The 22,473-nt window shown below is 44.7% G+C and overlaps 1 long non-coding RNA gene across 1 annotated transcript in view; it reads left to right on the forward strand.

Moving 5' to 3' along the window:
* The window catches only part of LOC128339922 (uncharacterized), a 36,470-nt gene extending 21,140 nt beyond the window's left edge, over nt 1-15,330 (forward strand). The window contains exons 2-4 of the long non-coding RNA XR_008313328.1: nt 6,281-6,469; nt 6,568-6,687; nt 15,183-15,330. This is a non-coding gene — a long non-coding RNA (uncharacterized LOC128339922). The remainder of the gene's footprint in view (nt 1-6,280; nt 6,470-6,567; nt 6,688-15,182) is intronic.
* Nucleotides 15,331-22,473: the final 7,143 nt, after the last annotated feature.

Below are 22,473 nucleotides of genomic sequence, written 5' to 3' on the forward strand. Positions count from 1 at the left end.
TTCCACTCAGTGGTTCAAACAGGGCTGCCTTGGTGTCTTGCCAGGGATTTGGGAGGAGCCCACCAAGCCCTGCAGCAGTGCTGAGCAGTCTGTTCTGCAGTACCTGCAGGAGCTGGTGGCAGACCTGGAGCTGTAACCGATCCAGTTTGGGGCAAATAGTCGCCAAGTCTGGTTGGACTTGGTAGCAGTTGCTGGACGGTTCTTCTCATGCACGCCAACCAGTGTCCAGAACAAGAGAGTGTTCTTCATGGCCAAGGATGTGTAGACACCCCATAGCTTACACTTGGATGCTGGTTTGGTGGAGCAGCTGGTCTTCTTGAAGGCCAACCTCCCCCTGCTGGGCTATCCTGAGCTGGATGTGAAGGGTGAGTGACTCATGGTTATCCACACCCACTTCAACACCACTGGCAGCTCACTCCAATCTAGCCAACCCCCAAACCAGATGAGTGACAGTCTGCCCGTTAGTGCTGCTGACACATGAAGACACGCATGCTCCCCACCCTTGGTTTTCTCCAGAGCTTAGGGAGATGAAGCAAACCAGAAGACGCTTGGAACGTCGTTGGAAGAAAACTGGTGCCGAAGTTGACCAAATGCGATTACTTGCTTATATTCAGGAATATTCCAGGACAATAAGAGCTCTTATCGCATCAGCTGACTCTCGCCCAGAGACCTTATTTTGGATTACCCACTCCCTTCTTAGGAGAGAGGAGCCAGTAGATGTTCAATCTGGCCACTGTGATCAATTTGCTCAATTCTTTGCTGATAAAGTCACCTACCTTCGGCTAGAGTTGGACTCTACTTCTGTAGGATCTGATCAGATAGAGGAGATTCCGCCCTGTGGAGTTATATGGGACACCTTTGAGTTGGTCGAAGACATGGACACAATCCTTTCGGGTATGGGTGCAGCAACATGTTGCTTGGACCCTTGCCCCTCCTGGCTGGTTAGAACAGCCGGTGGGAATGTTAATTCTTTGCTACGGGAGTTGGTTAACTCCTTGTTACATGAGGGTTTTGTATCAGCAGCCCTTAAAGAGATAATAGTTCGCCCTCACTTGAAGAAACCCTCCCTGGATCCTGAGGTCCTTGACAACTATAGGCCAATCTCCAACCTCCCTTTTTTAGCAAAGGTGTTAGAAAGGGTTGTATGTGCCCAGCTCGAGAAAGTCTTAGAAGAAACTAGTTATCTTAATTCTTATCAGTCGGGCTTCAGGCCTCGGCATAGCACAGAGACAGCACTGGTCGCTCTGGCAGATGACCTTCTTCGGGACCTTGATGAGGGTAGTGTCCCTCTCTTGGTCCTTTTAGATCTCTCAGCGGCTTTTGACACTATCAACCATGCTATCCTTCTCGACTGCCTGCGTAGGTTGGGTATCGGGGGCACTGTCTTACAGTGGTTCCGTTCTTACCTTAGCGGGCGTGTCTAGTCGGTATGCATTGAGGACAGGTGCTCCACTCCTTTATGGAGTTCCCCAGGGTTCAGTTCTTGCCCCTGTCTTTTTTAACATCTACATGAAGCTGCTGGGTCAGGTCATTTCCCAGTTTGGGGTGAGATTTCATCAATATGCTGATGATACTCAGCTATATATTGCCATGTCAGACCATTTTGGGGACACTGTTTCTGTGCTTACTCAATGCCTGGAAGCTATTAAGGTCTGGATGAATCAAAACAAGCTCAGACTGAATCCCACTAAGACTGAATTACTAGCCCTCGTAACGGCCAACAGCTGGATGTGAACCTTGTTTTAGATGGGGTGGTGCTGCCCTCAAAAGAGCTTGTTCACGATTAGGGGTCCTTTTGGACTCGTGCCTCCTGCTTGAGCAGCAGGTGGAAGCTGTGGCCAGAATTGCTTTTGCCCAGCTTCATCTGGTTCACCAATTACACCCTTATCTTGATCGGCAGGCATTAATGACAGTGACCCATGCCCTTGTTATCTCTTGTTTAGATTATTGTAACGCTCTCTATCCAGGGTTACCTTTGAGGATGTTCGGGAAGCTGCAGTGGGTCCAGAATGCAGCGGCTCGCCTACTGATGGGTGCCAGAAAATATGGCAGCGTAACACCTCTCCTACAGTCATTGCACTGGTTGCCTATTCACTTTCGAGCTCAATTTAAGGTCCTGGTTTTGACCTTCAAAGCCTTGCTGGGTTTGGCGCCTGTCTACCTACAGACCCGCCTCTCCCATCTAGTTACATCTCATCCGGTTAGATAATCTCAGATGGCCCTTCTGTCGGTCCCTTATTTCTGAGAAGTTCGGGGCTCTTTCGGTTGCTGCCTCACCCCTTTGGAACTTTCTCCCCCTACAGATCCAGCTAGCCCCTTCTTTACCAATCTTCAAATCTCTATTGAAGACTTTTCTTTTTCGCCAGGCTTTTGGCCTGTAGTTTATTTTTCTGTTCTTTGGTAGTTATTTTAGTTTTTAATTTAGAATGTAATTTTTAATGTTGCCTGTTTGCATCTTGTTGTGCACTGCATCTTGTTGTGCACTGGTCTTTGGAGTGGGCGGTATATTAAATGTCTCTAATAAATAAATGGATGATGATGATCGACTGGTGCCCTGTGGCCCAGCACCAATGGGCCACAATGGCTGCAATGGAGCAGGCAGGAGGTTTGATTTTGTGTTTTAACTTTCCCCCCAAGCAGCACAGACATGCATACACCACCCAACCATGGCCTATGATGAGGAGGTGTCCTGGTGTCCTGACATATGTCAGTCAGGTAGGCTATCTGCTGGGGCCTAGCCAATCTGAGGCCATGCCTTATTATCCAGACATGACACATACATGGGATTTATATGGCGTCAGTGGATAAGAAAGAAGAGTTATTCTCAAGAAAGTCTGTGGTTTTCTTTTCTCAGCACTGAGTATAATATGGCATGCTTGCTGTGCTGTTGCTGCTACGACTATCAGGTTTTGCTGCATCTCAGATGGACAAAGGCAGAACTTGGGTGCCTTCCTACCTTGAGTTGTGTTTTGTTTTGTTTGTGAGATAGTATTATGGTGAGAAATGGATAGTGGCAGCTCCGTGTATGTGTGTAATATTGCTTGGTGACCACTGTGAGCTCCATGTTGGTCCTTGTGCTTCATTCACTGTTCTGGTCTGCTCTACCACCTGATTCTGCATTTGCAAGGTGCACTACTCATTAAAAATGTGGCTGAAGTTGCTCTAGTTGAGCTTGTGGGTGGCTATATGCTGTGGTAGCTGCAATGCTAGTGTGTGTGAGAGAGAGCAAAACCTGTGCCAATGATGATGTTACTACAACACAGGTAGGCACAGAAGAGAGCTGGTCTTGTGGTGGCAAGCATGACTTGTCCCCTTAGCAGGTGCGGCTCATGAACTCTGTGATCCTAATGGACTCATCAAACCCCCCTCGTGACGAGGACCCAAGGAAGGACATCTCCCACCATTTCCTGGGCATGGTGTTGGGGAAGAGGGCGTGGCAGCGTCTGACTTCTTAAGGCTGCCACTCCTGCATTCATCCCTTTACAGAGATGCCCCCACCCCCAGCACTCTTGCTGAGCTCAGGTTGCTTTGACTTGTATCAATCAATTTCCCTCTTCCAGCTACGTGCAGCAGCTTCTCACATGCCCCTCGCTGATAGCACAATGGCTTGGCTGGGCAGGCATTTCTCTGTACAGGGAAACCACTCGCTGCAGCATGTGGGGTGGCAGGTGGAGAGCGGAAAAGGGAGAGCACCCAGCAGCCCCCGTGGTGGGGAATCGCCTCCGCCACTCACCTGGCCGTTGGCGGCGGCTTGCCTCTGCGGCATCCAGGTGAGTGGTGGAGGCGATTCCCCACCACAGGGGCTGCTGGGTGGCATGGAGCACCGGATCAATTTACCCTTAAAGAAGCCGCCCACCGCCCCCCTGGAGGAGAGTTCACGAGCCGCACCTGACCCTTAGCTAAGCAAGGTCCACCCTGGTTGCATATGAATGGGAGACTAGAAGTGTGAGCACTGTAAGATATTCCCCTCAGGGGATGGAGCTGTTCTGGGAAGAGCATCTAGGTCCCAAGCTCCCTCCCTGGCATCTCCAAGATAGGGCTGAGAGAGATTCCTGCCTGCAACCTTGGAGAAGCCACTGCCAGTCTGTGAAGACAATACTGAGCTAGGTAGACTAATGGTCTGACTCAGTATATGGCAGGTTCCTATGTTCCTATGTTCATTGTGGAAATCCACCATATTCTGTTTTGGGAGGGACAGATTGAGATTCCCTTTTTTTTTACTGTGTTTCAAAACTTGTGTGGGGTGTGTGTGTGTGTGTGTGTGTGCAGTGCACTGTTACATCCATAGGGAATAATGGGGAACATGAACCACCCCATTTCCCCCCATGGGCAGCTCCTAGTGGTAGGTCATGATGGGTGCTACCTACCACCAGAGCAATTTTAAATGAATTTTTGAATTTTATCCTGGTCATTAGTTCAATAACCTATAATGACTCAGATAAATTTTTTAAAAAATGTTTAAAAACCACCTGGTTGCCTAATTGTTTTGCAGGCTGAGGCTGGATGTTGGGTATCATGTCCTGTCATTCAACCCACTTTGGTATCCCTAGGAGCTTCCCATGGGGAACAATGAGGTGGTTTGAGTTCCCCATTATTCCCTATGGGTGAACCACTTTGAACCAGTTCAAGTGGATTCATCGAAACAATTGTGCAGCTGGTTGGTTTGACTGAACCAATTTGCAAACCTGCAGTGAGATTTGAATTCAGTTTGAATTTGGACCAATCTGCAGAAAATCATCCATGCACACACCTAAGCAAAAGCATCTGCTGTCTGAAGGAAAACAAATAAGGATGTGTACAAAATTCACCCAAATTCAATTAAAATTTGAACCAATTTGATTTGGAACCATTGAACAGAGTGGATATTCATTCAAATTGATTCAAATTTGCCCAAATTTGAATCAAGTTGAATCACATTTGAGCAAATTTGCCCAAATTTTCTTTGAATTCGGGTGAATTCAAATCAATTCAAATGAATCTCCACTCTGTTCAATGGTTCCAAATTGAATTGATTGAAATTCCATTTGAATTTGGGTGAATTTTGTGCAGCTCCCTAAAAACAAAGTCTCACTGGACATGCCCTTTGGTATATCTAAAGTAGCGCCTTAAAATTTGGATCTTAGCTTTTGTTCTTTCTTCTTGTTGTTATGATGTTCCAGACCTTATCTGTATCAGAAGCTTGATTTCATGAGTTCATGAAGTTAATACAATGACAGCTATGCTGGTGTATTATAAATGGTATTGGTACAGAAACATCATGCAGGTAGGTTGCAGGTCTGGGCAGGTCAGCCAGCATAGCATAGTGGTTAGAGTGTTGGACTTGGGCTGAGAAGACCTGAGTTCGAAACCCCATTCAACCATGAAACTCACTGGGTGACTCTGGGCCAGTCATGTATCTCTCAGCCTAACCTACCTCACAGGGTTGTTGTGAGGATAAAAATAAGCATGCACACTGCTCTGAGCTCCTTGGAGGAAGAGCAGGATATAAATGTAAAAAATAAATAAGTGTAAAATAAATAAATAAAAAGGGGAATTTTCTATGAGAAAACTAGAAAAAGTCCAATCTTAGCTCTTAAGCTTATGTCTGAAGCCCAGATGGGTAGTTGTTATGGAAGGAGATGCCTTTCTGGTGCATGAATTGCCATTCTGAGGCCCTTTGGTGCACACCTGTCAAGAAGGCAAAGTAAGGATCACAGAAGGCTTTACATAGTTCCACCCTGCTTTCTAACAAAGCATTGTTGGATAACTGGAGCTCTTGATTTGGCAGGTTGGCCTCTGGGAAGTAAGTATGTGGATGGTCGTTCCTTGTGAGTGTAGAGTTGGGAGAGATGGTATTTTTGGTCTCCTTTGACTTGATGGTTTGGTTCAAATGTCATGTGGAGCTATGATTTCTTTCTGACTTAATTCCAGTTGCACATCCTGGCATGTCCAGAAATTCTGAATAGAACAAGCTGGGATTTGCTGAGCTTGGGTGTCATGGCAAATCCCTGATTGTTCTAAACAGAGACTGAAAGTAGAAAACCTCTTCCCTTGCACATGAAGGGAAGGGAGAAGAGCACAGGTGCAAGAAGCTCATGCACATCATGTGGAATTAGGATGAAACCATAGTTCAGTGTGATATCCGAACTGGGTTTATGAGTCTACTTAACTGATGACAATGTATTGTTCACTACTGCGAACACTACTGCATTTCCCATGGACTGCTTTTCCTTCAGAATCTTATCAGCAATTTTATGCCTTCTCAGGATAATATCAACAATTGTATTATTTATTATTACAGGTAATATCAGTTCTGGAGAAGAATGCTGCAACTACCAAAAGAATAAAGAAAGAAAAGCTATGTACATATGAGAGAGAGAGAGAGAGAGAGAGATGTTGCTTAAACCTTACCATGTCAGTTTCTGCTTTATCACTATCCCTGAAATAGTCTACAACTGAGAGCACAAAGGACCCAGTTATCCTATTGCAGGTAGCAATAAAATAGATATGTTATTGCTACTACTGTAGACAAATATAAACTGATAAACCAATATCATTTCCCCTCTTTATTCATTTTGTATATTGCAGGGTCTGGGCTTTGCTAGCATTGTCAGTTCTGTTATATTTTAAGCTATATAAAATGGCAAAGCTTAATAATGGAAAATAAGAGTTCTACAAGGAAAATGAACAAATTTGAAAGAAAAACAGGTAGCCATCTATGATCCTATACTGACTCTAGTTATTTTGTATTGGGTTGTTTTTTTTTCTGGGGGTGGGTGGGTTACCTGGATGTGTGTTTATTTCTTTAAATTGCAAGCTGTTTTACCAAGGACAAGAACAAGGATAAGCACAGGTAGTTTGAGGGAGTCTCCATTTTCTCTAGCTTTTTATGTAACATGTTTGCCTTCTCCATATGTTTTGGCAAAGAAGAAAGAGCTTTGCAGTGTATGCATGTGTACACACACAAACAATATATTAGTACTGATTCATGAATATATGATGGTGTAAAACATCACAGATAACTTTTGTGGAGTTCAGAAAGTAGGGAAATTAAGATTGATCCTATCCGAAGCAGAACAATTATGAATCTTAGAGCACATTTATACTGTAAAACAAGTCTATTTTAAATCTGTTTAAATGTAATCAATTACACCATAGAGCATTGGCAGCTGGGTACAATTCCCAAAATTGTACCCAGGAAAAGCCATGACAGCCTTAATTCACAATATAAAAATGCTCTTAATTTTGTGCATTTTTAAATGGCTATCAAGGATGATGAAAGAATTTCCTGTTAGGTTTTCAGCCCTCTTTCAACCCTTCCCAAGTCATCAAAAATGGTCACAGATTAAAATGGGGATGTCATATTGTCCAGGCTAGCGATAAAGTCCAAAGAAAAATTACTTTTGGGGTAGTTCAGTGAGCAGGTTTACAATTCATGTTTAAGTGTGTCTTATAGTTTTATTTACACAAAGGAATCTTATACAGATTTAACAAAGAGTTTATTCAGAAGCAACTTCATTTTCTTCTTCTCCTTTCCCTCCCTTTTTCTTTCTGATTCCGCCTCCCACACTTTCTGAAGGATTCCCCACAGGGGGACAAACAACAAAACATAAAATATACTGGATAGAATGCAACAAAGGGCAAATTGATATTTGAGATCACAAATAAAAATTTGATCCAGTTTGAATAGTTGATGGACTACTGTTTTAAAAATTTAATTTTAGTTTAAATAACTACGCTCCTAACTACTAGATTTAAATAAATATTGAATTTAAATAACTATACGGTACTCTTAGTGCATTTGAAAAATATTTAATACCCTCTATCCATGTTTATCACTGATTTTCTAAATTGGATGGATCAATTAATTATATTGATTGAAATTAGTTAAGTGATTTAGTGCTGTTAAATATGAAGTTTTTAAAAAATCATCCAGAAATTTACTTGCAGATGTCTACTTCTCAGAATCCCAACGTTGCTCTATAAGCTTGGCTTGAATCTTCAGTTTCTTGGATACTTTTCAATGTTTGGTTTTTATGTGAATATTAAATCTTTAGACACTAGCCTAGTGAACTGTGTGCACAACTGGGTCCCTTTATCGGTTACAGAGGGCAATAAGCCATGAGTGCAAGCCATTTCAAAGCCAACAGTGTGCCTATGGTATATACCACTGGCCATGGTTTTAATTACAAAAGTTGAGTTTCAGCAGAAGGGAAAGGCAACATTTGCATTTTGAAAACAAAACATCTCTTCTTTTAGACCACAGATGTCCCCAGGAAGTACAGCAAGGCAACAGTTTGAGCTGTTCTTCCTGCTGAGAAATAGAGAAATGCTAACAATTTCTAATGTGATTTCCTAGGTACTTCAGTAATCCAATTAGTCCATATCATCCAATTAGCCAATATAATCCAGATGATATTATGCCACAAGCAGAGGTGCCACTAGGATAAGACACAGAGCTAGCAAGGCTTGAATAGCTAGCAAGGACTGAAATGAAATTTCACATGAATTCAAAATAGGGAGGCATGATTCAATATTCACAATATAGAATTTTAGGTATGCATTTTTCTACAACTACATTCTTAATTTAGTTACAACTTGGAAGAATTGGGGGGGGGGGAAACCTTCTATTGGCTTCTGGTGATGTGGATTAAACGATAAGAGATGTTTTCTCAGAGCTACTGGCAGTGGCTGGTGCTCATCTGGGCGAACTCTTTAGGGCTTCCTCCCTGCAAACAATATTGCCATTTCTCACTGCTTGTGAGAAATGGCTCATAAAGAGAAATGGCTCATAATATTGCCATTTCTCACTGCTCGTGAGAAATGGCTCATAAAGTAGCAGAAGCTAACTCTGCCCCCGCGGATACATAATCTCCAAAGGTCTGGTGAAACAAAAAGGGGTTCATTTGCTTCCTAAAATCAACACAGAGCCAGCAGTGTAGGTCCCAGTATGGAGGATATTCTACAAAAAAAGCTGGGTGTCACCATTGAAAAGTCCCTGGTCCTTCTAGATGGCAGCCTTGCTTCAGCCAAGGAGTTGGACCCTACCAGTTGATCTAAATGCTTGAGCAAATGTATATGAAGAGAGGATTTCTCTAAGGCACATTTGAGTGATATTGCTCTCTCTCTCCACTTAGAATATACGGAAACCTTATTTAGCCACACCAGTATGTTCCGACCTGGAGCTCTATAATATAAATAAATTTTTATTATCTGCAATATTATTAAATCAGGGCATAACTTTTACATGCCTCTTGATTGTAATGGGGGAGTTTAGTGCACATGCTTAACTGTGTGCATTAATCAATGGGACTCTGTACAAGTGCTTGATTTAAGTTTCTTTTCTTTTTAACTGGAAAAGAGTCTTTAAAATGCTTAGCTTAAATACAGAAAAAAAAATAAGTGAAATGTATAAAAGCTCTCTTCCCACGCTTGCATCATGTAAGCAATATTTGCTCAACTCTTGTTTGGGCTTGTTTTTCATAGTGCCTATTGGTTAGGCTTGAATGCTGCTCATGGAGCAATTGTAGCCTGGTGTGTAATTACATCTTTAGAATGTGGGCTACCTTCAGTTTGGGTAGCATTTGCAATGGTTAGGAATATTTTCAATACACAAGGTACACCCTACCAATTTAGCCCCATTTTTGTGGGCAGAGTAAGAGTTTCTTACATTTTTGCAGTCTATGATCAGTATGTGCTAGTGACAATTCAAAGACCACAGCAGCTGCTGCAGAACTCCTACCTAACTTGCATGCAAGCAAATGAGACCAGAATCTGACCTAGTCTCTTGCTTTTTCTAATGATCTTATGTGTGTTTATTTTGTAAGCACTAAGCACGTTTTGTTGATAGTATTGCAGGTCTTGGAGGTTTATGTGTGTGTACTCCTGGCATGCAGTTATAATAACTTCACATTAAATCTAGTCCACATGAGTTTGTTGCTGGCACTCTTGAACACTGAACTAATTTAAGTTACCATCCTCTGTACATTATTTAGCTGAGAATAAGCCCCATTGAACATATGGGGCTTCTTTCTGACTAAACATGCATAGCCTTGTGCAGCAAGGCTTAAATCCTAGATTAGGGGTTCCCAACTATGGTTCCCCAGATATTGTTGGAGTGCAACTCCCATCAGCCCCAGCTCACAATGACCTTTGGCCATTGTGACTAGGTATGATGGGCGTTTTGGTTCAACAACATCTGTGGCCCCATGGTTGGGAACCCCTGCCCTAGGCAATCACAGGCATGGATTAGGGCTGCTGATCCTTGATTCTGGTACCTGAGTAAGGCCTAGGGGTGGAGATGGATGGGTTAGAGTGGTTGGAGCCCAGTGGTAAGGGGCAGAGCCCAGTGGTAAAGGAATAGATGTCCAGCTGTACAAGAGCACCGAGAATGCTTTGGTCATCTACATGTAGCTTAGACATGGGGAAATGAGTGGTGTGGTAAAATGGTGTAGGGGAAATAACTGGTATTCCACTTTTGACAATAAGTATTCACTGAGAACAGCCTAGACACTCCTTAACCAGCTGAGCTAGTTAAAAAAAAATCTGGCTCGTTGGCAGCATAAAAAAAGGACGGAGAAAATATGCATGTAGCCAGTGGAACTTGTCCTTGCACCTGATCATTCAGCTGAGCAAGGAAGAAGTACTAAATCCCACTGAAATCTACATTCTTGAAGGTCAACTTGCAGTAATAAAACAGTTATGACTGCTTCCTAGAAACCACATCTTCTCTGGTAAAGAAAAACAATAACTGGGTCACCACCAAGAAGATCTTGGATCAGCTTCCCAAGTCTCACTGCCCTGGAGGATGAGGAGGGGACTCTCAGCAAGATCTCCATCACTGATCTTGAGAAGTGAATGGGCTTTGTGGTATGTGAACGTGGAGTCACCACTTAATGGGGAACCCAGTTAGGTGCCCCATTGCCCATGAGGAACACTGGTTCCTTTTACTTGGTTTTGGAGTTCATAGTGTGAGAGAAAAAGAATTCTGGAATTTCTAAATCAATGGAACCATTTATCTGCAACCATAAAAAATGGAGGGGGGAGTTGAAATATATGCAATTCTTAACTTTCTCATGAAACCTAAACCAGCTTTAAGAACATGAAATATGTTTACCACATAAAACCATAATGTTCTGTACATATATTTAATGAAATTGAAACATATAAATGTCTTAGTTTTATTAAAGCAATAGTTTGGATCAGGTCTAACTCAGTATATAGCAGCTTCATATAGATTCAGCTACATTAATGGAGGTATCCATCAGGTATAATAGGATAGGGTTGCCAACATTTCATTGCCAGAATGAGGGACACAAGTTTGGGGCTGGGGGTGGGGCCAGGGGGTATATGCAATGGTACTCAAGAGCCTGAGTATCAGTGACGTGTATGAGAGAGAGAGAGAGAGAGAGAGAGAGAGAGAGAGAGAGAGAGAGAGAGAATGCTATTGGCTGCTTGGAGGAAGAGTGGAATATAAATGTAAAAATATTGAATAATGGCAGCATTCTTATTATTGAGAACATAATTATATGATACCACTTTTCAACCAAAAAGTTATCAAAATAGTTTACATAGCAAAATGAATAAAATGCCCCCCCCCCTGCAAGTATTTTACATCTCATGGTGGACGTTTACTTGCAAGCTGTTCTGGTTGCTGTTGCAGAAGCACACAGGGTGAGGGGGAGAGCAGAGGAGAGGGTCATCAAGTTCTTAAAACAAAATAAATAATGTTAAGAAGAAAGGTGGGAGTCAAAACCATGCACCACCCAGAAACCTACAAGCAAATCCCTATCTACCTTTTGCTCACCTTGCCCAAACTATTCCCCAGATCAAGGATAGCCAGAAAATCAAGGATTTTCTACTTGCTGTTGGACTATCATTCCCATTATCCTGAGCCACAACATCTGGGAATGATGGGAGCAATAGTCCACCAGCAATGGCAAAAGAGCCCCAAGTTGAGCTCTTTTCGTCTCCAGCAGTCATCACACCCACAGGGAGCTCCAGGTGAGTTAGCAGCAGACGAACTCTCAGTCTCCTCCATGCTCTGGCTGGACTCTGGAGACAAAGCAACAAGACCTCCCCACCTTGCTAGCAGCATCTTCTTTTTGGCACAAAAGAACTGGGGGAAAGAAGGAACTTTAAAAGTCTCCCCCCCCCCCCGGACACCGCTTTAATTCCCTGTTTAAGTTGTTGCAGCCAGGGGCGTAGGTAGGGACGTGTTCATCCCCCTCTCTGGCGGCCCCTCAGATTGAGGGAGACAATGGAGAAAATAGGGAGGGGTGGAGCTGGAGGGCCCTCAGGAGCTGGGGGCCCCATGTTCTTTGAACCCTTTCACTCAATTTAAGCTACGCCCCTGGTTGCAGTGAGAAGAACTCTGGCACAATAAATTCAGTACAGGAGCCAGGAAGAGAGCTCAGCCATTCAAAAGCTACACACAATCAATATGCTCATTTCTAATTCTTCTAAGGCACCACAACAAGAGTAGCAAAGCAGTTTTAGTTTGCTCTGCTATTGAAAAGACAGAAGAGGGGGAACAAGAGAGTGGGGGAAACATCCACATGGAGAACGCATGCTTGCTTCCTTTCCTCCTCAGTGCCAGCTCAAGGGATTGTGGCACCCTTGGCCAATTTTTCTCTGGCACCCCACTCCCCAGTTTTTAATATAGTTTGTCTTCTGAGACACCACTCAGTTTTATTATTTCTCCCATAGGGAATAATGGAGATTAGATTATTTGATGTCACATAGATTCTAAATAACTAATCCCTATGTAGAATCTATGTAAGGTAAAGGTAAAGTCTGCCGTCAAGTCGATTTCGACTCCTGGCGCCCACAGAGCCCTGTGGTTTTCTTTTGGTAGAACACTGGAGAGGTTTACCATTGCCTGCTCCTGCGCAGTGTGATATGACGCCTTTCAGCATCTTCCTATATCGCTGCTGCCCGATATAGGTGTTTACCATAGTCTGGGAAACATACCAGCGGGGAATTGAAATGGCAGCCTTCTGCTTGTTAGTCAAACATTTCCCCACTGCGCCACTTAAGGTGACAGAATCTATGTGCCATCGGATAATCCAATAAGATTGGCATCAGAGAGTGTCTGAGGAATGCTGGGGACAGATTGCAGGCAGAGCTCAGCCTCCAATTTGTGCAGGGGCTTGGGTTGGGACCAAAGGTAGTTGCTGTGTGCAGGCTTGCATAGTGTAGGCTGCAACCTCCTCCCAACAGATCCTCCCAGCACTGACCTGTTCCCAGAGGACTAGCACAATTCCCTGTCCTCTCTGGTGCTGGAGCCTGGGACTCCCCACGCTATTCCCTCCTTCACTCCTTTCCCAGCCAGCCCTCCTCTCCTCCACCTCCCCATCAAAAACCAATGCGAAAGATCCATCTCCCTGAGTGGCTGCTAAGCCAACAAGGCAGATTTCTTGTTCTGTGTGGTTTTTTTTTTAAACTGGGGAGAAGGCAGAGATGCAAGGCAGGCTGCTGCTGCTTCTTCCCGCTGGCTGGCTGCCAGCCTGCCTCAGCCATGAAAATGTGGGAGAAAATGCAGTCTCGAATGGGGTGAACATTTCCTCCCTGAAATGAGGGATGTCCAGAGGTGCTCTTACCCCTGGACCTTGGACCCTTGGTTTGTGGCCTCCCAAGGCCCAGTGGGCCCTTCTGCCACCTCCCACCCCACCCCCACTGCCCCGCAGTGCTGTACCACAGTGCCAAAAACTTCACGAATTCTAGCCGCCTTGTGCGCAGCCGGAGTGTGTGGGGTAATGAGGGGTGAGCTGAACAGCCCCCCCCCCGTGGTGGCAGTGGCAGCAGGCGGAGTGGGAGTGGCCACTGGGCCCAGTGGCCCTGGAGAACCGCCAGGCGCTCCAGCACACTTGCGCACTTAGAACAGAGTGTCGCATAACTGCGCAGGCACTTAAGGAGCGCCTTGCAGTTCTGAAGGACTGCTGGGCCAAGCGGTCAGGCCCAGCAGCCACTCCCACTTCACCCACAACCCCCGCCATGGGGGTGGGGGAGGCCTGCTCAGCTCACACACCCCCACACCCCAGCCACGCACATGGCAGCTAGAATTAGTGAAGCTTTTGGTGCCGAGGTTCAGCGCCATGGGGCAGAGGTGGCATGCTTCTGGGGAGACCCTTGAAAAATGCAGAGCTTGTGGGTTGCGGGGTGGGAGCCCATATTGCAGAGCACTGAGGATGTCTGGTTCTGTGCTTGAATTATTTACATTACTTATATTTTGTAAGTCATGGCTGGGTTGGTCCTCTCCGACTGCTTGACTGTATGATGACCAATTCGGTTGAGGGGGATTTTTTCTTGAGGGATTCAAGATTCTTTATTGATGGCTATTGATGCCTAGTCTTAGATCTTTTAGACACAATTAATATTATTGTATTCTTCTTATGGTTTTTTTGATGGACAAGATCTTGTATGTAAACATGTATGGTTTTGTTGGACTCTCAGAGATGTAACCTTTCTGTTTTTACTTATAATACTAATAAAAGCATTTTAAAACTTTTTTTTTTTAAAAAAATGCAGGTTCCCTTAAAAAAATCTTTTTTAAAAAGTTAATGTTTTTAAAACTTGTGGTGAGGAGGAGGTGCAGGTGTGTGTAGGAGGGAGCAGGCGGGGGGCCCCTCCAGAGCTCTTCAGGTCTGAGCACCAAAATTACCTAGGTGTGCCCAGCCCTGGAGACATCCCTCTTAATTTGGGACAGTTAGCAACCCTGTCAATCAAGATCCTTGATTGACATTTCCATGCAGATGCCCATTCCGAACTTGATGTGTGGGATCATGCCAGCTGTGAAAGGCTCTTTCTTACCTATCCCTTTTAATATCAGAATCAAGTATATGTGTGATAATGCCTGGGCAGATTTGTGTGGTAATTTGGGAAATGTGCCATAGAACTACTTTTATTAAGTTAAGGGATGGTGAAAGGTGGGAATTGCAAATGTATGAAGGGAAAGAGTGTGTGGGGGCTGCTTTTGTTGTTGATGGTTGGCTGGATTCCTCTTGCAGAGTAACTGCAACAGAATCATCCCAGAAAGCCCATGATCTTTTTGCCGATGAGCAAAACTGTGATAATGTCACTCCTTGCTGGTTTTCTAGGTCTTTTCCTTAAGCTTAACAAACAAACCTTGGATCAAAATTAAAACAAAGAGTTGTCTTTCTAATTAAACAGCATTTGGATATGGCCTTTGCTTTTGCTTGCAGGTTGAATGATGAACTTCAGTGAAGGCAGATGGTCACAATGGTATTAAAAACTAAAGACTTCAGTCAGGCTTTTAATTGAAAACAATTGGACCCTGCTGGATGGTAATTACCTTGGCTGCTTGCAAATAACATCCCAGCACTGCTACCTATGTAGGAGAAATAAATGGAAACTGAGTTAATAAGAATGGCTTGATCTGCATATTATAAGCAAGGAGCATCTGAAACTATTCTTGCTGTTAGTTAGCTTCTTCCTCTCAAAGACTGCTTCAAGTGGTTAGTAGTGTGAAAAAAGAATGTGCAAGTACAGAAATTGAAAAGTGAGATGCTAACTTGACTCATGAAACAGCTCAAGAAATGCATACTTCCTCCCCACTTCTTTCTTCCAATAATCCTGTCCAATATTCAAATACATCCTTTATCATGCATATAGAAAGGCATTTTTAAACAGGCATCCATTACAACTTTCAGACTATACAGAAATATCTCAGACCTCAGAGGCATAGTGAGCAGTGCTCAAAAGTGTCCAATGAACATAGGACGTCATGCCCCCAGGGGCCCTATCACCTGTCCCTTGCCCCCTCCCCACTCCCACGGCTTGCTGCCCTGCAACCTCTTGTCCCCACAGTTTTCCTCCTGCCCTGCTGCCCCTTGCCCTCACTGTTTGTCTCCTGCCCTGCCACTCCTCACCACCACTTCTCCTCACCCCACTGCTCCTCACTCCTGCTGCTCAGTAGCTGGTTCCTGCAGTGGTGTGTGTATGTGTTCTTCTGTGGCTTCTCTCCTCACTTGGAGAGAAGCCATAGAATCACTCAGCACTGTGTGAGCCAGCTTAAAAATTGAAGGTGCACATGTGCCCTGATGTCTAATCATGGTGCATGCATGGACTCCATTTTGTAGTAGGTCATGCAATGGTAAGGAATTCTATGGCGTCTCTCCTCGTTTGAGCAAGGAGAGAAGCCATGGAACTCTCTCCCCCACCCACTGCTCACGAACCATCTACAAAGTGGCAGCGTTACATGAAGCAGGGGAAAGGAGTGGTGGAGCATGAGGTAAGTGAGGAGCAGCAGGGTAAGGAGGAGGAGCAGTGGTGGTGATGGTGGCAGAAGAAAAAAAGTGGAAAATACAGTTTAAAGAATTAAAGGGGTAGCTGATGTTCATTTATTGTTGGTTTTGCCGGAGATTCTGTTGATGCCCTGGTGGGTACCTGGAATAGGGAGCTCACCAGGGCAGTAGACAAAATCACTCCTAAGTGTCCCCTCCAAACTGCTTCACAAATGGCCTCATGGTATACAGAATAGTTATGGGGGCTGAAGCAGCAAGGTAGGCAACTGGGACGCAAGTGGAGGAAAACTCGGCTCGAATTTGACAAGACACAGCATGGAGCCCATTTGAAGGCCTACGTGGTGGCTGTATGTGCAGCAAAGAAGCAATTCTGGTCTGTGCTCATTGAGTCTGCAGGTTCGCATTCAGCAGAATTATCCCAGGTTGTGGGGCTTAATTCATGCTCCTGCTTTAAATCTGCGTCTGGTGACTTTTTCCTGCTGTAACACTTTTAGTGGGTTTTTTGCAGATAAAATCTCTTGTATTTGTCCGACTTGGGCTCCACTATTTCTGCAGAGTCCACTAAAGGGGTGTCCAGGAATCCCTCTTGCAGTATTAGATTGGATCTGTTTCAATCTGTTATTCCTGAGGAGGTGGACAAGCTTGGGGCAGTGTGGCCTACCACTTTTTCTTTGGATCCTTGCCCAACTTGGCTGCTTTCATCTTCAGGGGCGGATTAACCTGTTTGCTGCCTGTAGGCAGAAGAAATTTGCCACCCGCAAGCCGCAACCCTAACCGTAGCCAGTGCAGGCTGTGGCTCTTCCTTCAACAAACCTGGATCTCAGCTCTGGTTCCCTCGTCCTTGCCCCAGTTTTCAATATCATAGCATCACTCATCGCCTGCCTCCAGCTTCTCCAAGACTTCCCAGCTCGGGTCAAATGCAGCCAGTACCACGCAGCCACCCCACCCAGTCCGCTTCCCCACCCTTTTCTTGGAACGTGCTGGAGAACCAGATTGTAAACAACGGGTGGGTAAACAAGGGCTGTGGGAGGGAGGTAAGGGGTGATGATCTCTCCAGCAGTTGCTTAAAATAGCAATTTTTTAAAAACTACGCCAATTTCAATGGAGAAGGATGGCTGGGGGTGGGGGCAACAGATCATGTTGTTCCTCCCTTCCCCATCGCTTTTTGTCAACTCCTTTAACCGCTGTTTCTTTCCTGAGCAATCCCTAGGATGATCTTCTTGCAGCATCAGCTTAAAGTTTACTTGGGAGTAAGTCCAGCTGAGTGTGGCATGGCTTCCTCTTGAGGAGGTGTGCATTGGATTAGGGCCCTGGCCTCCTGCCCATGGTGGGGAGTGGGAACGCTAAGGCTGAGCCTCCCACTTTCCATAACTTAAGGAAAATGAGGATATTCTTGCTGCAGAGACTTGCTGCCCTTTTCTGCTCTCCACCCGCCACCCCACATGCTGCAGAGAGTGGTTTCCCTGTACAGAGAAATGCCTGCCCAGCCAAGCCATGTTGCTATCAGCGAGGGGCATGTGAGAAGCTGCTGCACGTAGCTGGAAGAGGGAAATTGATTGACACAAGTCAAAGCAACCTGAGTTCAGCAAGAGTGCTGGGGGTGGGGGCATCTCTGTAAAGGGATGAATGCAGGAGTGGCAGCCTTAAGAAGTCAGACTCTGCCACGCCCTCTTCCCCACCATCATGCCCAGGAAATGGTGGGAGATGCCCTTCCTTGGGTCCTCGTCACGAGGGGGGTTTGCTGAGTCCATTGGGATCACAGTGTCCAGCAGGCGATGGATTTGATAGCGTAGGGTTAAAACAGCACCAACACCAACAGTTCCAATCCTTCCTTCCCCAGCCTGGGAGCAGCAGCAGCCAACCAGTCTGCAGAAGAAGCCCCCTGCTGGCTGCCAGCCCCAACAACATCAAAATTACAGCCTGCTGGCTGCCGCTGTCCCTGTCCCTTCAGGGCAGCCGCCCGCTGGCAACGAAAGTTTTCAAGACACAAAAAAGTGAAACATAATGTAAAAATATTTATGTATTTCAAAAAATGCCACGGGGGGGAGGGGATATTTGCCGCTGTAGACAGCTGCCTCTACTGCCTCTTCCGTAATCCGCCTATGTTCATCTTGTGGGGAAATTGTTGGAGGCAGCCTAATTGACTTCATGAATGCATCACTGAGGTAGGACAGAATGCCCCCTTGTTTGATGTAGGCAATAGTTAAACTGCTTCTTAAGAAGCCTACCTTGAATCCCTCGGTGATGGATAGCTATAGGCCTGTCTCCAGTCTCCCATGGTTGGGCAAGGTGATTGAAAGAGTGGTGGCTAATCAGCTCCAAGTGACCTTGGAGGATACTGATTATCTAGAGCCATTTCAAATTGGCTTTAGAGTTGGCTATTGGGTTGGAACAGCCTTAGTCGGTCTGATGGATAACCCCTATCAGGTAATTGACAAAGGGAGTGTGACTCTGCTCTGCTGGTTATTTTGGATATCTCAGCGGCTTTCGATTCCATCGATCATGGTATCCTTCTGGATTGGCTAGGGGAGTTGGGGATAGGAGGCACTGCTTTGCAGTGGTTCCACTCCTGTATCTCAGATAGATTCCAGATGGTGGCTCTTGGTAACAGTTGCTCTTCTAAACAGGAGCTATTATAAGGAGTCCCTCAGGGCTCCATTCTGTCACCAATGCTTTTTCATGTCTACATGAAACTGCTGGGCAGGGTCATCCGGGGATTGGTGCAGGGTGTTATCAATATGCAGATGAAACTCAAAAATCTATCATCATCATCAATCATCATCATCATATAACATTACTCTTTCCCTAAATGCCTGCCTACAGGCTGTAATAGGCTGGATGAGGGATAACAAATTGAGGCTGAATCCAAGCAAGATGGAGGTGCTCATTGTGGGGGATCAGAATTTGAGGGATGGGATAGATCTTTCTGTTCTGGATGGGGTTACACTCTCCCAGAAGGAACAGGTACACAGTTTGGGGGGTACTCTTAGATCCAGGCCTCACCTTTGTATCTCAGTTGGAGGCTATGGCTAGGAGTGCCTTTTATCAGCTTTGGCTGATTCGACAGATGCATCCATTCATTGAAGAGAATGATCTTGAAACAGTGGTGCACCAGCTGGTAACCTCCAGGCTTGACTACTGCAATGTGCTCTACATAGGGCTGCCTTTGTATGTAGTTAGAAACTTTAATTAGTTCAAAATGTGGCAGCCGCCAATATGAAAGGCTGCTGGAGCCCTCCATGTGCATCACATGCAAAGGGGGTGTGGCCCGATCACCAGAGGGCCCGCTGATTGGATTTCCTGCCAGTGTTTGCTGGCTGGATGTGTTTATTTTCACACACCCTTTGTGACATCACTCACAAAGTGGCTGTGGCCTCACACAAAGGGGCATGGCCCTGGCTCTGGAGAGCCATGCAAACCTGCATTTGCTGTGTGACTGCAATTGGGAGGGCTGGGGTGGGCCCTCTGGTGATTGGGCCATACCCCTTTTGCACGTGACATCACGCTGCACATGGATGCCATGTGCGGAGGCCTGTCATGGCTCAGATTTCTGACTCAGAAGAGTCAGAGCAGGAGGATTCGCCTGCTAGTGAGGGCTCAGAGGCACAGCAGCAGGATTTGGCAGGGAGACCAGACTCTGGAGCTGAGGATTCGCAACAGCTGCCAGACATGATTTCTGATGGGGAGGAGCCTGGGATTTCACCTGTCTTGAGAAGACGTCTCAAGAGGCAAGCTCAGTGGGAGTCACACAGGTGCAGGAGATTACAAGAGAGGAAACCGAAGTGCTGACTCAGGGAAGCCTGATTGGCTGCTGGTTCTCTTGAGCCATATATATTGAGCAGTCTCTCACTTACTCAGATGCTGTTTGCAACTTTCGCTGGCCGCAGAGAGTGTGCGATTTGAATTCCAAACTTTTCAGAGTTCCAGTTTGCCTTGTTTATGCTTTCCTGCTTTGTTCCATTAATTCCTTGTTCTGGTGTCTTTTGCTCATTTCATTCCTTGCTTTGTGTTTTCTTTTCACTTATTACTCAGTTATTGTTAGAGGGGGATACCTAGTTCAGTTCAGGGGACTTAATTCATTTAGTATTTTCTTTGTGAACCTTTTCTTTTTCTTCTTTGCAGTTTTGCTGCTGCTTTCTGTTATCTCACATGGGGAGTGCTGAAGGGGGTTGTAAATCCCGTTGGGTTAGCTGAGCTAACAGATTTATGACAGGGCTGCTAGCAGGAGGAACACGGGCTGCCCTTCCACTGGTTATGCCACTGGGCATGTAACTTCTCCTTTTAAATTCAACTGGACTTCCTTGAGCAAATTTAGTTAGGAAGTTAGCCAGTAAGTTTAGAAGATTGGGGGTGGTAGATATTTTTTACAAAGAGATGTGATAAGCATATCCAGATGTCATTCCATAAGCCAGAAGAACGATGCAAGCCACCCAAGTGGTTATCATTGTGAAATGTTGTAAGATCTAAGAGGTGTATCCCAGAATTCTTTGCAGTGTTGCAGCTAGAGAGTTATACTCAAACATGCTCTCTGGCATTGCTTAAGGAAGGCCTGAGGCAGGGAAGAAAAGTTTTCAAATTTGCAAAATAAGATCAACTGGAAGCATTTTCAGTCGGAAGTATCTCTTGCAATTATGGTTGCATGTCATACAGGAATTCAACAGATGAAGCTTTCTCCTCTCCATAGAGATGCAATCCCTGATGAATTTCTGCCTCTTGTGCAGGACATTGGCCAGAAGAGAGATGGCAGCACTTTGCAGCCCTACTGAACATTTACAACATTTTAATTACCCCCTGTCAATCTCTCAGTCAATACACATATTCTATAGGTTAACAAATGTATAATGGATGGAAAACCCTGTGTTTGAGAAGATAAGCCAATTTTTAACTGCTCAATACTGCAACAGCAAAGGCTTCCAGTGCAAACAAAGAATCTCAACACTGCCTCTTTTGGAGATTACTGCTGTTTCCTGTGATGCTTCTGGCACTGTGATTCCTTTGGAGACAGCTCTGTAGATGATAGCCTAGATAAGATCATGTCTGGCAAAGTTCTGTGTTCATATTTAGCCTCAGCATAGTGGAGAGTGACATTTTGGCCCATGCACTTCATGTCTGCATGTGTAAAACTATAAAGTACTTTGAGAAAAATGCCTAGAACTTGAGATAAATAAGCAACTAGAAACTAGTTACCTCTGAAAAGTAATGTGAGCAACTGTCATCATTTTTAGCAGGCTGGTAATAACTACTCTCCACTGGCTCTATACGACATAATTGCACACTGTAATTGCCGCTTGCAGCTTTGTGGGGCTTGTGGTGTATAGAAAGCTATTTTAAAGGTATATGTAAGGCATAAGCTCTATTGATTTGTAGTACACAAAGCAATAAACAGCTGCTAGCTTTGATTAAAGCTGAAGTGAAGCTGAAGCTCTTAATCAATCTCTAAAGCTGTTCTGAATATATCACAAAGCAATACTGATTATTGCTATTATATGGCAGAATGAACCTCTTTGTAGCACTGATCAGGTGCTGCTTCAATCAATGCTATTCTTTTGTTTTCAGAGAGATCTTGTTCTACCTTGGAAGAAAAGTGATGTCATAGAACCAGTCAGAATTGGCTATGTGATGACCTCACTGAGGGAAAACAAAGCTAATTCAGAGTGAGAGCACTGTCAAATTTGTCAGCCAAAGAGTCATAGATTGTGCAGAGCTGGTGTTTATTTTGTAAAATTTTACTCCTGCAATATTTATATTATTTATATTATCTATCTATCTATCTATCTATCTATCTATCTATCTATCTATCTATTTAAAGCCTGATATCTCTTTCTCTAGGTGGTGTATATAGTCCAAAATACAACATCAAAACAGAATAAAAACAATTGGAACACTTTCACAGATTAAAAAACAAAACACTTTCACAAAGTAAAACAGTTAAGGAATTTAAAATTCGTTTTAATTAAAAGCCTGAGAAAACAGGTGTGTCTTAAGGGTCTTTTAACAAGCAATCAGAGATGGAGAAGCTCTTATTTTGACAGGGAGTACATTCCAAAGCCCTGGAGCAGCCACAAAGAAAACCAGGCCCCAAGTCACCACCAGATGAGCTGGTGACAAATGTAACTGGGCCTCCCCAGATGATTTTAATAGGCAGCAAAGTTTGTTACAAAGAAGGGGCTATCTTAAGTACCCTGGACCCAAGCCACTCAGGCCTTTATAGGTAATAACCAGTACTTTG

The sequence above is a fragment of the Hemicordylus capensis genome, chromosome 1, assembly GCF_027244095.1.
Source record: "Hemicordylus capensis ecotype Gifberg chromosome 1, rHemCap1.1.pri, whole genome shotgun sequence".
Taxonomy (NCBI): Eukaryota; Metazoa; Chordata; class Lepidosauria; order Squamata; family Cordylidae; genus Hemicordylus; species Hemicordylus capensis.